This window comes from Kogia breviceps, chromosome 19 (assembly GCF_026419965.1).
Source record: "Kogia breviceps isolate mKogBre1 chromosome 19, mKogBre1 haplotype 1, whole genome shotgun sequence".
NCBI lineage: Eukaryota > Metazoa > Chordata > Mammalia > Artiodactyla > Physeteridae > Kogia > Kogia breviceps.
The window spans coordinates 6,128,920-6,142,325 of record NC_081328.1 but is presented as its reverse complement, the minus strand read 5'-3'; the positions used below and the strand labels follow the sequence as shown (position 1 = coordinate 6,142,325).

The following is a 13,406-nucleotide window of genomic DNA, read 5'->3' as shown; positions in this document are numbered from 1 at the left end:
ATGGGTGGGCCCTTATCTAATTATGACTGGTGTCCAAGAAGAGATTTACACACAGACGTTATACAGAGGAAAGACCACGTGAGGACACAGCGAGAAGACCACCGTCTGCAAGCCAAGGAGAGAGGCCTCAGGAGACACCAACCCTGCCAACACCCTGGTCTTGCCCTCCCAGCCTCCAGAATTCTGGTCAGAAAATAGCTGTTTGTGGCTTCAGTCCCCCAGTCTGTAGTACTTTGTTATGGCAGTCCTAGCAGAGCAATACAGGAAGTGATCATTGCCAACCAAACGGAGGTGCGGATGGCAAGGAGAGAGTGGTATGAAGATGCCTTGCAAACTGTTGTGTGCTGTGCAAACTACCCCGCAGTTTATATATTTCAGTGTTGTCTGGGGCATTCGTGGTCTCTGTGTGGACCACGTGTTGTTTTTGCCGGCGCAGGGTTCATTCCCCTTCTTATAGGAGCAGCATCCCAGTTACTGGGGAAGGACCCTGCTCCCACTGTCGGGGCATGTATACCAGGAGGGCTGGCGTGCTGGCACCTTTCCAGATGTGGGCAGGTGACCGTGGCCTGCCGGTTGGCGTAGCCCATCCCCCTGACCACAGCAGTTGGGTCTGGGATGGTATGTGATGCAGGTTGCCCAGATTCAGTCCTGTGCTGGGGGGAGGGTTGCCAGATAAAATACAGGAAGCCTAGTTACGTTTGAACTTCAGATCAACAAGGAGTAATGTTTTAGTATAAGTGTGTCCTAAATATTTGCTGAATCCGGTAACCCCAGCTGGGCCATTAAAGAGAAGCTTTCTTTTTGCTGAGGGTGTTGAACTACTGGTAGCATGTAAGCTGGAGCTGCCAGGAGGAGGCTTTTCTGAGGGTGAGCTCAGGTAGAGGAAGCCTAGCGCAGAGAGAAAGAAGGCAGGAACCTGGTAACATCGCGTGAGTGAGGCTCTGGGTCCAGCCCCACCGGCTGCAGGGCACGGCCTCACCCCCCTTCAGCTTTGTGAGCCTTCTCAGTCCCTTGGGACCTCACACACACACACACACACACACACACACACACACAAGCCTGTGTGAGTCAGGCTTTTATCACTCACGACATAGAATGATGACTTGTAAAATCACGATTCAGTAGTTAAGCCGATGCTTGAAATCCTCTAGATCCTCCCGCTGCATGTTTGTCCAGATTTTGCAAACATAGGCTCAGCCTGAAAAGTCATGAGAAATAAATTTAAGTGAACCCAGTATCCCAGAGAGCTCTGCTTGAGAAGTCACTCCATTTTGCTTTTTAACTGCGGTGTCGCACGCTGCAGGGATGAAGAGGTTTGGAAGGGAGCGGGGGCCTGTCAGCGCTGGCCTCCCCCTGCCGAAAGGGCGGCACGCGGGACCTGCATCCTGCCAGGCTGCTCCCGGGCTGCCAGGTCAGTAGCAGCGTCATGAGAGCGGTCAGAGCCACTGGTGCCAGGCAAGGGGGACTCGCTTCTCCACCAGAACCCGGCAGTGCCTGGGCGGCACGCGGACGTCTGTCCTCTGAGAACTTGGAACTAGAGGTGCTTGAGCGTGGGCCTTGGTGCTGGCCACCGGATGATGTGTTTGGGGACAGGGATGCTGGAGTAAGAGTCCTGCCCCGTGCCCGGTGTTGCCCGTCCTCCAACCTCTGTACACCACCCGGCTCAGCCAGGCTCCCCCTCTCATAGCCTGCTGGTTCTGTGTTGGGGAGGAGCTGGGGTGGGGAGGGGTTTGGAGTAGGACAGCAGAGGGACACTCTGCCTGGGCGGTACCGGCTGTTCCTAGGCTCTCTGAACTCAGACACGCACCTCACCAGGGCAGGGATTGATTTGCTTCTGCCAAACCCATCTGGTCTCCGTGAAGGACTCAGGTTTCTCCTGTTAGCAAAACGGAGACCATATCATGAAAGCCCTAGGTTTACTCGTATCGATTGACACTGAAAGGTACCTGGCTCACACAACGTTCCTCGAAATCCTGGCCGTCCCCTTACACCTCCAGTAGGAGAACGTGCACTGGTTCAAGGCACCGTCCCTGTGTGTTTCCCTTCATCACTGTGTCCCTCGGTGAGTGAAGCACTCATCGATTCATTTGTTTCATCTGTTCACTGGACGTTTATACAGGCCTTTCTACATTCAGGCACTGAGCTGGTTACTGATTATGTGACCATGAAGAGATGAGATACAGGCCTTGCTCTGTGGAGCTTACCGACCTCACAGGAATCACCCAAACAGTCAGGTGGTCCCAGCAGTTCGAGCTGTGAAGGAAAAGCCAGGGCCGCTCGGGGAGATGTGTCAACGAGGGGAATCGGACCTCTTTCGGGGGCTTCGAGAAACTGTCTGGGGAGGTGACTTTTGGGCGTGGCCTGAAAGATGAAGGGGTGAATGCGGTGATGCTGGCCCTGAGCTCTCCAGGGCCGGCATGGGCACGCGTGGACACGGGGCTGGAGAGGTGCCGCCTCAGGAGGTTGGCTTATCCCGAGTGTTGGGAGAGCCCAGAGCAGCAGGGGGCTTGGCTCTGAGGTCCCTGCGGGAGACCAGGAAAGACACGATGCACGGATGAGCCGCCTTGATGGGGTAGAACCACAGGGCTGTGTGCAGGGACATAGTTAAAAGAGTTTGGGCCTCGTGGCTGAGGACTGGCTGCAGGAGGAGGTGCACTCATCTTGGCACCTGCCCATGTAGGGACCCCTTCTCCCTGTTGCCCTTGCTCTGTGCGGTTTCCCCGGAAGGTCAGGGCTTGTTAGTAGTTTATCTCCCCACGTGGGGATGAGAGGCCTCCTCTCCTGCTTCTTTTTACACTTCGCTTTTGTTGCTTTTATAGCACTTCTTAGTTTTTACCTTGCACTGATTGTTACGTGTGTACGTGTGTTGTCCACACTCCTGGCCTATCCCACAAATGGCAGGAGAAAAGGACTATAACTTACCTATTTTTATTCCCCTCCCACAGTACCTGGCATACCTGGATACCAATGGTATCCAACAGTGAGTGGGGATGCCTTGAGGCGTTGTAAGAATATTGCTGAAAGTTGGGTTTGATGGGGGCGGGGTGTGTGTACTAGTTAACAGGTATTGGGCCTGCTGGGTTAGGCAATAGTCTAAGCACTTTGTCTAGATTAACTCATTTCATGTCCACAACAGATCAATTAGGTAGATACTATTATTACCCCCATTGAATGGATGAAAAAACTGAGGCATAGACTAGCTTTTAAATACACTGGTTGAAAAAGACCCCATCTCTCTGACCTGCAAGTCAGAATTGGGCTTCTCCAAGTCCATGGAGAGGCCTCCTTTGGGTTTATGGAAGCAGCGAGCAAGGTAGGCCCAAAGCTCTCCCACCCGCGAGAGAGAAGCATTTCACTGAGTAGCTGCTCCTAACCAGAGCTGGGAGAGGGAGGCCTTAAGGGGTCATCCATAGACACAGGCTGGAGGGGCAGTCATTCAGGGCCTGCTTTGATGCCACCTTGCTTACCTGTTAGCTATTTTCAAGACCAGAGGGATTTTCCACCCAAACTTTGACTTTCAGAGGCTGATTAGATGAAGCTGTATTCGGAGGTAGGAAAAGGTGAGTGTCTTTGCAGCCCCCTTCTCCAATCCTGACTCTGAGTTTGGACCAGGCTGAGAACTGTGGGTGTCCACAAGGTGGCGGGCTTCTGCTTCCAACAGCTCTGCCGGGAGGAGGCTACAGTGGGCCGGCTGTGCTCCCCTCGGCTCCGCCTGCGTGGCTGTGATGTAGCCTTTCTGGGTGGGTATGATGTTGGTATCAGCCTGAGGTGAAGAGGTACAAACAGAACTTTGTACCAAGAAATAACGTGGGTCCCAGCAGGGGTGTTGGTGACCTGGAGATGAGCTTTGCTGTGTCTTGGCAGAGCTTCAAACTGTTTGCCATCCCAGGATTCCAGGAAAATCAGATATGCGTAAAGAGAGCCATCACTTCTAATATTGGAGCGTTCCAAAAGTAAATAATAATGACAATAGCTATCAATAATTGAGTATTTACCGTGAGCCCGGCTGCTGCCCTTTCAACATCTTACAGTCACGGCAAATTGTGCATTTCTGACCCTAAACGCGTCCGTCCTCTTCCTCTACCCCACAGGGCCTGCCCCTCAGGCTTCCCTCCCTCCAGGAGTGGCATCGTCCCCTTTTCAGTGACTCTTTGCGTTTCTTGCATACGGCTGCCTTAGCAAATGATCGCCAGACTGGTGGCTTAACACCACAGACATGTATTCTCTCACAGTTCTGGAGACCAGAAGTTCAAAATCGAGGTGTCAGCAGGGAGTGTGTCCTTTCTTGCCTCTTCCAGCTTCGGGGGCCCCTTGTGGCTACATTACTCCAGGCTCTGCCCCTTCACCTTGCCTTCTCAGTGTCTGTCTTCTCCCCTCTGTCTCTTATAAGGAGACTTGTCCTTGGACTTGGGCTCACCTGGGGAACGCAGGATCATCTCATCTCGAGATCTTCAGTTATATCTGCAGGACCCTTTTTCTAAAAAGTCACATCCACAGACTCCACGGGGTGGGACGTGGATGGGCCTTTTGGGGGGCCACCATTCAGCTCACTGCACTCACAGGAACCTAGGAGGTACCCTTGACACCTTCCTTCCCCTCCCTCCTCATTTGGTCCATCACTGGTTCTGGGAGACTCTTCTGCCCAGGGTCCTTTCACCTTCGTTGCCAACAGCTAGTCCAGGCCGATGGCATTTCCTCCCTAACCTCCTGACTGGTTTCCCGGCACCCACCCTGCTGTGGACTGAATTGCCCCCCCTCTTCATGTATTGAAGCTCTAACCCCCAATGTGACAGCCTTGGGAGAAAGTGCCTTTAAGGAGATATTACGGTTAAATGAGGTCATAAATAGAGTCATAAGGGCGGGGCCCTAATCTGATGGGACTGGGGTCCCTTTAAGAAGAGGAAGAGATGTCAGAGATCTCGCTCTCTCTGTGCACGCACAGTGGTCACAGTGGCCATGTGAGGACAGGGCAGAAAGCTGCCATCTACGAGCCAGGAAGAGAGACCTCCCAGTGACCAACCCTGGTGGCACCTCCATCTTGGACTCCCATCTCCAGGACTGCGAGAAGATGCGTTCCTGCTGCTTCAGCCCCCGAGCAGCCCCAGCACGCGCTGAGCTTCCTCGCACTCGGCCTCCGCATAAGACACATCTCAAACTTCTGCCTGCAGGCCCGCCTCCCCGTCCCTTCCTCAAATTGACGCAGGCGGTTCTAAGCACGAGGGATGGGACAGTGAACAGTCTTGTGTGACGCTGACAGCCCCGCCGCCCTGGCTGCCGATGGCTTGAGGGTAAAGCCCTACATTTGGAACACGGTCCGCGAAGCCCGGCCTGTCGGCCTCGATGCATGCCCTGTCCCCCTCCTTCCCCACCCCTGCCACGCGCAGCGCCTCCTGCACACAGCCTTCCTCGGCTCCTCCAGTGGGCGGTTCCCGCCTGGACGGCTGCCCTCTGCCCGACTCTCTCTGGCTCTGGCTCGTACACCACTCTCGGCGCCTTGAGGGACCCTGTCACGTGCCCTCAGCAACTGTCACAGCTCCCCTTGCAGCACCGATGACAATGGCAGTTAAACAATTAATTATGCAGTTAGTTGTTTGGTGTCTGTGTGGCCCACCAGACTGAAAGCACCAAGAGGTCTGGGCCTGTTTTTGTTTCCTGTTGTTCTCCCCGCGCTTAGCGAAGTCAGAATAGCAGGCACTTGTCAACTACTACTGTGCGTGAGTGAACGCAGGGGTGAGCACACGGCTCTCATCCTAGTGAGCATCTCACTTCCTTTAGATCTTTTTATTTCCAGTGTTCAGATGTGAGAAGTGGGGCCCGGTGTGGCTCGGTAACTGACCTCAGGGCTCCCAGTTAGAACAGCTGGAGCTGAACTTGGAAACCAGAGCTTTCTGATTTCACAGACGAGGCTCTTCACAGCCATGACTCAGACCCAGTCTGCTTCAGATGATGAGTGGATTCTTAACATCCTAACTAGAAATTCATTAAAGGATAATTTCCTTTATTAAAATAATCATTGCAGTCAGCAGGAGGATGGATCAACAATCTGTGATAGTCATTAATGGAATAGGAGTAGCAAGAAAGGGAAAAGGGCTACCAATAACACGCTATTGCACTGATGAATGCCAAAACGTTATGCTGAGCTAAACAAGCCAGACACGGAGAGTACATGCTCTAGGATTCTATTTATGTGAAAGTCTGGAAAAGTCAAAGTCATCTATGGTGAAAAACATCAGATCAGCGGTTGCCTCTGGGGTGGGGGTGGGAACCGACTGGGAAAGGGCATGAGGGAACTTTCCGGGGTGATGATGACGTTTTGTATCTCAGTGGAGGTTTCAGTTACCCAGGTGTGTATGCTTTCGTCCAAATTCAGCATATGTATGCGTGAGATGTGTTAACTTCTCTGTTTGCAAACTTTATCTAAAAAAAAAAAAAAAAAAAGAACTCAAGCAAATATTGAACTCTAGTTAATGATATACACACCAAAGTGTTTAGAGGTGGAGTGTACTAACGTCTGCCTCCTACTTCAAAATGTGTCAGAAAATAAGATCGATTGACAACAGAAGGATGAATAGATGGATAGATGTGGGAGAAAGCAAGTAGAAGAAATGTCAAATGTAGTCACTAGGTGGTGGTATATGGGTGGTCACTGCACAATACTTTCAGCTTTGCTCTGTGTTTGAAAATGTTCATAATGAGCTGTCAAAAAAAATAACGTAAGCTGAAAAAATGTAGTTCAAAAGTAGCTAATGTTTGCTGGAATCGACAAGACAATCCAAAGATGCAGGAATAGAAAATTAATCATTGTCATTTTGCGTTAGTTTCCAGGGAATGATAAGCAAGGAGGCACAGAGAAGGGGCGGGGAAAGTTGGGACCAGGTGGGACCGAATTTTGGCAGGACCTGGAAGAGGAGACTGTGGGTGAGACTCTCTTTCGGGCTAGAGTGGCTATAGAATTGAGACTGAAGTACAGACAACAGCCAGCTCCTCCCCTGGTCATCAAGGGTGGCAGTGTTAGCCCTCAAAACTTGCTCACCTACGGTCCAGTTAGAAACAATGACAGGGCTTCCCTGGTGGCTCAGTGGTTGGGAGTCCGCCTGCCGATGCAGGGGACGCGGGTTCGTGCCCCGGTCCAGGAAGACCCCACGTGCCACGGAGCGGCTGGGCCCGTGAGCCGTGGTCGCTGAGCCTGCGCGTCCGGAGCCTGTGCTCCGCAACGGGAGAGGCCACGACAGTGAGAGGCCCGCGTACCGCAAAAAAAAAAAAAAAAGAAAGAAAGAAACAATGACATTTTTAGATGTCATCTTAGAGCTAAGCTGAGAGAAAGTCTAGTACGTTTCAGGAGTAAAAACAATGAAAATGAAATGCCAGGCTCATGTTTTGAACCGGATCAAGCTACTTTCTAGAAGGACTGCGCGCTGACACTACCTCATTGGCAGTAAATTCAAGGCTGCCTTCTTAGGGGCCGCGGATTGCGGAGCCTGGATGGCTGGGGTGTGATGACTTTGATGGTAGAACGGATACCTCCGCGTGCCAATCCTGTCCCCACCACTCACTAATTTCGTGGCCCTGGGCACATTACTCAGCCTCTCCTGGCCTGTCTTGTCAATTCCGAAGTCTATCCCCGGTTTTCCGTTGCTCCATTTACCAGCAGCTTTGGACATGGCTGATCAGGCCCTTCTTGAAATACTCGTTTCCCTCGGGCAGGGGACACCTGTCTCTCCTAGGTCCCTCTCAACCTTCCTGGCCACTCTTTCTCAGCCTCCTTTGCCTGATCCTCATCTTCCCAGTCACACATCGAACTAGCCCCGGCTCAGTCTTCAGCCCTCTCTGCTCTCTCTGCGCCCAGCCCTGACGTGCGATAACCCGTCAGAAGCCAAATCCTCCGTCCCTCCCCACGGGCTCCTCCCTCGAGTCTTCAGGTTGGAAGTGGCACCACCAGCTCTCCCAGCTGCTCAAGCCAGACTCCTTGGAGACACCCTCGACTTCTTTTTCTCTCCTGTACTTAATTCAGCAACAAGTCCTATTGCTTCCGCTTCTGAAATCCATCCTCCTCTCCACCCTCGGGGTCGCCACTAATGTCTCTCACCTGGACGATTGCATTTGCAGCTTCACTGATGCCTCAGCTTCCACTCTTGTCCTAAACTCTATTTTCCCCACAGTAGCTAGAACCATTCTTTAAAAAAAATCAAGATTCTCCCCATCTCAAAACTCTCCGATGATACCAGAATAAAGGCCCATGTCTGCATCCTTCCTACATGGCCCTGGACCTCCCTGGTCTCGTGTTTTCCCCTTTCCCCTTTGCTCTTTCTGCACCATGCCTACTGACTCCCCGGCTGTTTCTCCAACAGATCAATCAGCTGTCACCTTTCGCGATGCTGTTTCCTCCACTTGGACTGTCCTTCCCTCTCCTATGGATTGATCTTTCACTTCTTTAGGGTTCTCTCAAACTGCATCCTATCCTAAAGATGGTACTTCTCGCTCAGAAACGGCATCCTTCTTCACTTTCTACCCCTTTACTCTGCTTTCTTTTTCTTCTAAGTACTTCTCATTGCTTGATATTCTGTATTTATTTACTCATTTTTAAATGACCTGTCTCTTCCTACTTCAATGTGAGCCCAGTGAGAACATAGACTTTATGTATTTTACCCATCACTGTATCCCCGACACCGAAAACAGAGCCTGGCGCACAGTAGTTTGCCCATAAAGAACTGTAGGATGAACGAACAAGTGAAGAGACGCCCAGCTCTGTGCTGGCGTGGAAAATGCACCCACAGAATGATTTTCTTTCTTTCTATTTCTAACCTTTTATTTTATATTGGAGTATAGTCGGTTAACAATGTCGTGATAGTTCCAGGTGCGCAGCAAAGCGACTGGGCCGGACGTATGCATGTATCCATTCTCCCCCAGACTCCCCTCCCGTCCAGGCTGCCACGTAACACTGAGCAGAGTTCCCTATGCTATACATGTCAGTCCCAAACTCCCTAACTATCCCTTCCCCCCACCCTTCCCCCCTGGTAACCATACTTTTGTTCTCTAAGTCTGTGAGTCTATTTCACCCACACAATGATCTTCATTACCATAATGATGGTCCTTTATGGAGAAAAAGGACAATTTGTGGGGAAGGTCCCAATTCTGGTCCCAAAGTTGGGAGCTGAGTGAGTGTAAAAAATCCTTAATTCCTTGGGCAGGTTCCTTACGGGTATGGGTCAGACGTTGCTTTGGTGACCTGGAACTAGAGTGTCACATGACCCAGAAATGACTGCCCCTGCTTCCCAGTCAATAGTATATCCTCCTGCCTAAAGCACCTTCCTCACTGGGCTCCTGATTCCCTGTTTCTGCCTGGGGAGCATTTCTTTGAAATGACCCTAACATACCACCACCCAGAGCACAGAGCTTTCCGGTGGCTGCAAGACAGTGCTATTACACATTTCCACAGAGTCAGTTAAAAGACTTACCAGAAGTCTGCTGGGCGTGCTCTGAAATTAATTCAGCTTAGATACTGGCCCTTCTTATCTCTGCAAACAGACAGATACAGCCCTGTGTACCACCTGCCGGAAGTGGGGCCTTTGATCTCTGTGAGGAGACCTGCGTTATGGCTCTTTTAAAAATTGAATTACATTCTAAGTGTGTTTTAAGACATTGTAGTCTATGGAAAGAAGCGGGATTCATTTATCAGAAAGGAGATTTTAAGTTCTACAATCATGCAACAAATATTGAGTGCCTACTTGGTTGATAATGTAGTAGCTGCGTTTGATAAAGTTCAAATACCTAATAGAAAGCAGCAAGGCAAAGAGAGAAGGAGATGGAAAAAAACACACCTGCATACAGAGAGAGAAGGAGAGGGAGGAGGGAGGGAGGGAGGGAGGGAGGGAGGGAGAGAGAGAGAGAGAGAGAGAGGAGAAACGCTTCATATTTGAAGAGCGTAATCCCAAGGATTTGTGACTGATGTGGGTGTCACTGTATTTTGTTTCTGCACCTTGTTGGTGAGCTGGGAGCTTGGGGCAAAGTGAGGCTTGCTCCTTCCTTCCTTCCTTTTATTTTCCTTTATTAGATCCTAAACTATCTCAGCAGAAGATAATTTGCCTACCTTTCTCAATAGCTGATTCATTCTTCCACCTGCCTGTGTGTCTATCCATCTGTGGTCATTCATTTCTAGTGAGCATTTGTGTTTTCCTCTCCCTTTCCTTTCAATACAATCCCAGTTTCCTCTGTGAATTCATCTATTCTCTATTCTCACTCTTGGGGCTTGGCTGGGGTTGACCCCACCCCAGCTCTAGCATCCCCTTGGCCATGGGGATGGGTTCAGAGAAAGGCATGTACCCCAATTTAGGCTAAAGAGAGGGTGACCTCTCCTTCTCACCCCACCCCCACCCCCTGGAACATATGTTGCAGTTATTGAAAGTGATCTGCTCTCTTCTCCTGGACCATGTGGTGTGAGGACATGAGGTCTAGTCTACCTGGAGGATCTGGGCCACGAGGAGGAGCCTAAGGGTGCCACTAACACCACACAAGATGAGAGAAACAGAGACAGAGACAGAGGCATGGAGCAGAGATTGATTAGGTCCTGGATGCCGTGGTTTGAGTTACTGGGTCAAGTCTCATTTGAAGCTAGAACTATTTCTGAACACCCCAGATTGTTTTTAGCTAATACAGACTTTTTGCTTTAGCCAGTTTTAATTGGGCACTTAATTGGGTGACTTGCAACCCGAGTATCCTGAGGGACATGCCATCTCTCCAGCTGACGTTTATGGGGTGACTGCCATGTGCTGGGGTCTCTGTCCAGCAGGCACGGTGAACCTGGTGAAGTTGGGTGCCGCCCACACGGAGGCGAAAACTTACTGAGAAAGGCAGACAACTGCATAAGTGACGACAATAAAGCATGTTCGTCCTATTGTTTAAAAGCAGCGTGGATGGTATGTTTGGCCCTGGTTTTTAAACATGATATTTATGGCTCTTTATGCACCTGTGCTTAGAGCAAAATATGATAGCATGCTCTGATCTCCGGGTGCTGTGCAATGCGTTCTGCTTTCTTCTTTTACATTTCGCTTTATTTTTGCAATGAACTCTCATTGTTCTAATAATCAAAAGGGGGAAATGGTATTAAAGTCAAAACGATAAGCATGGTGAGTGCTATGCCGGGAGAAGGACTGGATGCTATTAGAGAGCTCAGCAGGGACCTGCTTTGGGCAGCTGCGAAGCTGTGCAGGGAGCAGTAGAGGAAGCTCAGGGAGACCTTCCTGCGGCGGCCTGTACGGGCTCACCGTCGGCACGGCCCCCCGTCAGGGGAGCCAGCGGCCGGCCCTTTCCCTCGGCTCTCTGGAGCAGGTCCCCGGTTAGGCCGGGAAGGGTGTCTCCACAGCTCATCCTTCCGTGTTGCCAGTGTAGGGCTGGTTACCGGAAACACAAGGCCCTTTCCTCCCAGGGCTCCAGAAGCTGAACATTAAGAAACCATTGCAAATAGAGTAATTGCTCAGAATGAGCGTTAGCGTCCTATTAAAAAGAGGCAGCTGCTGTGACTGTAGCCTCGAATTCAGCAGCGCTTCCTGAGAACCATGTTAATGTGATTTGTGCTAATTCCCTCCTTGCTGCCTGGGGGCCCAGTCCAGAGCTGTCCTGGCTCCCGCCCTCGGTCTCTGCGGAAGCAGGAGACTCCTTCGCTCCTTTTCCTGGCAGGGCTGTTGTGGAGGCCCGGCCGGCAGGCGGGCACCGGCAATCAGCAGACTGCTGCTGGTCATCCACTCTTGTACCGGGCTTCGGACTGGTTGCTGAGGGGTTGGGGCGGCGGGATGATGCTTATTAAGTCTCACTAAGTGCCTTTGAGGCGTTAGGCATTTGTCCAAGGACTCAGGACAGCTGTGCTCAGAAATGAACGAACCGGGGAAGAGCGCAGCACAGCATCGAATGTACTCCTCGCTCGTTTATTCCCGTGAACGAGACAGCTCTGGTCTCCACTGTCGTGGAGCTGGCATTCTAACGAGACAGACCTTGAATCAGCAACTGCACATGCGACTGATTTAGCTACAACGGTGATTCGTGTGATGCATGAGTACAGGGTGCCATGAGAGAATTAAAGGGGACGAGGCGTGGGCCGACCTGGCCTGGCGGGGGTGGGGGTGGGGTCCAGAAAAGCTTCCTGGGGAAGAGAGACCTGAAGAATGAACAGGAACTCACCGAGCGAAGAGGAGGAAGAGGCTTGCAGGCGGAGGAAAGAATTGGTACCATTCGAGAAGCTCGGGAGGCTGGACGTGGAGCAAAGCGCGGTGCAGGGCTGCTCCTATGGTGGGCGGGGTGCCTGACGGGGGACCCCAGGCTCGAGGCCCACCTCTGCCTCCACTCCCTTTGTGGTCCCACACGAGTTACTCACACTTCATTGGGACCCACTGTGTGCACTGGGGTCTCTCTGGGTCTCAGCGCCTCAGCAGAGCACATGGGAGGCCGCTGAGGTTCTGCGCAGTGCTGAAATCCCATGATTCTGTAAGTTCTAGGTTCTGGGCCTTGCAGGGGTGAGATGGGGCCCGCGGGGGTCTGCAGGGATTGCAGGGGAGGGAGTTCAGTGAGGCCAGTGGGGCCGCAGGGCCTGAGGGTGTGAAGGGGGAGCCCCTGTTGTGACCAGGACGGAGTCCTCTGTCCCAGGCCTGCACCCTGCCCACACCTGGGTTCCTCGGTCCACCCTCACCCTGCAGTTCCTGGGCGCACCAGGATGCATTAGCCCTCCAATCAGGGAGGCTGCATGAGTCCTTCTCCTGGGGCCCCTCAGCCCCCATGTAATCAGGGCGTGAAGGTAGACTTGGTGGCAGGGGAGAGGGTGTGGGCGTGCTTCCAGCTCTGCCTTTCATGGGCAGGGTGACTGGGGTGGGTGCTGACGTGCCCGCAAGCCCCTCTTTAGGGATGCGGGACATTTCCCTCCAGCCGTGGGGCGTGCTGCAGCGGTGGATTACCTCACTTGAACAGAAGAGCCTTGCCCAAGGTCACAGCTCCTCCCAGGGGCAGTCTGAGGTCAGTGACAGACCAAAGCCGGGTGCAAAGGCCTGGCTCCATCTATGAAACCTGGGACGATGCCAGAGGGCCAGCTCAGCTCCTAAAGTCCCCACAGGGGTGACTGCAGAGCAGCTCAGCTTCATCCGCTACCCAGCCCTGTTCCTGTCCTGCACACAGAACTTGTCTCAAAGTCTTGCTTCCCGGGAACCCAACCTGCGACAAGTCCCCTCCGTGCTTTCAGCCTCAGTTTCCTCATCTTTAAAATGGGAATAAGAACACCCACACCATAGTTTGTTGTGAGGATTGAAAAGAACTAATAGTTATCAGATTCCTGGTGGTGGGATTGTTTGTAAAGATAATCCTTTGTGTTCTGTCCTGTCCTCGACGCTATGGTGTTCGGCACCCCTGTGAGAGGAGTGAGGGCTTTC

The 13,406-nt window shown here is 52.0% G+C and overlaps 1 protein-coding gene across 4 annotated transcripts in view; it reads left to right on the top strand.

Annotated features, from left to right (window-relative positions):
• The window catches only part of ADPRM (ADP-ribose/CDP-alcohol diphosphatase, manganese dependent), a 372,105-nt gene that overhangs the window by 30,945 nt on the left and 327,754 nt on the right, over nucleotides 1-13,406 (top strand). The window lies entirely within an intron of this gene.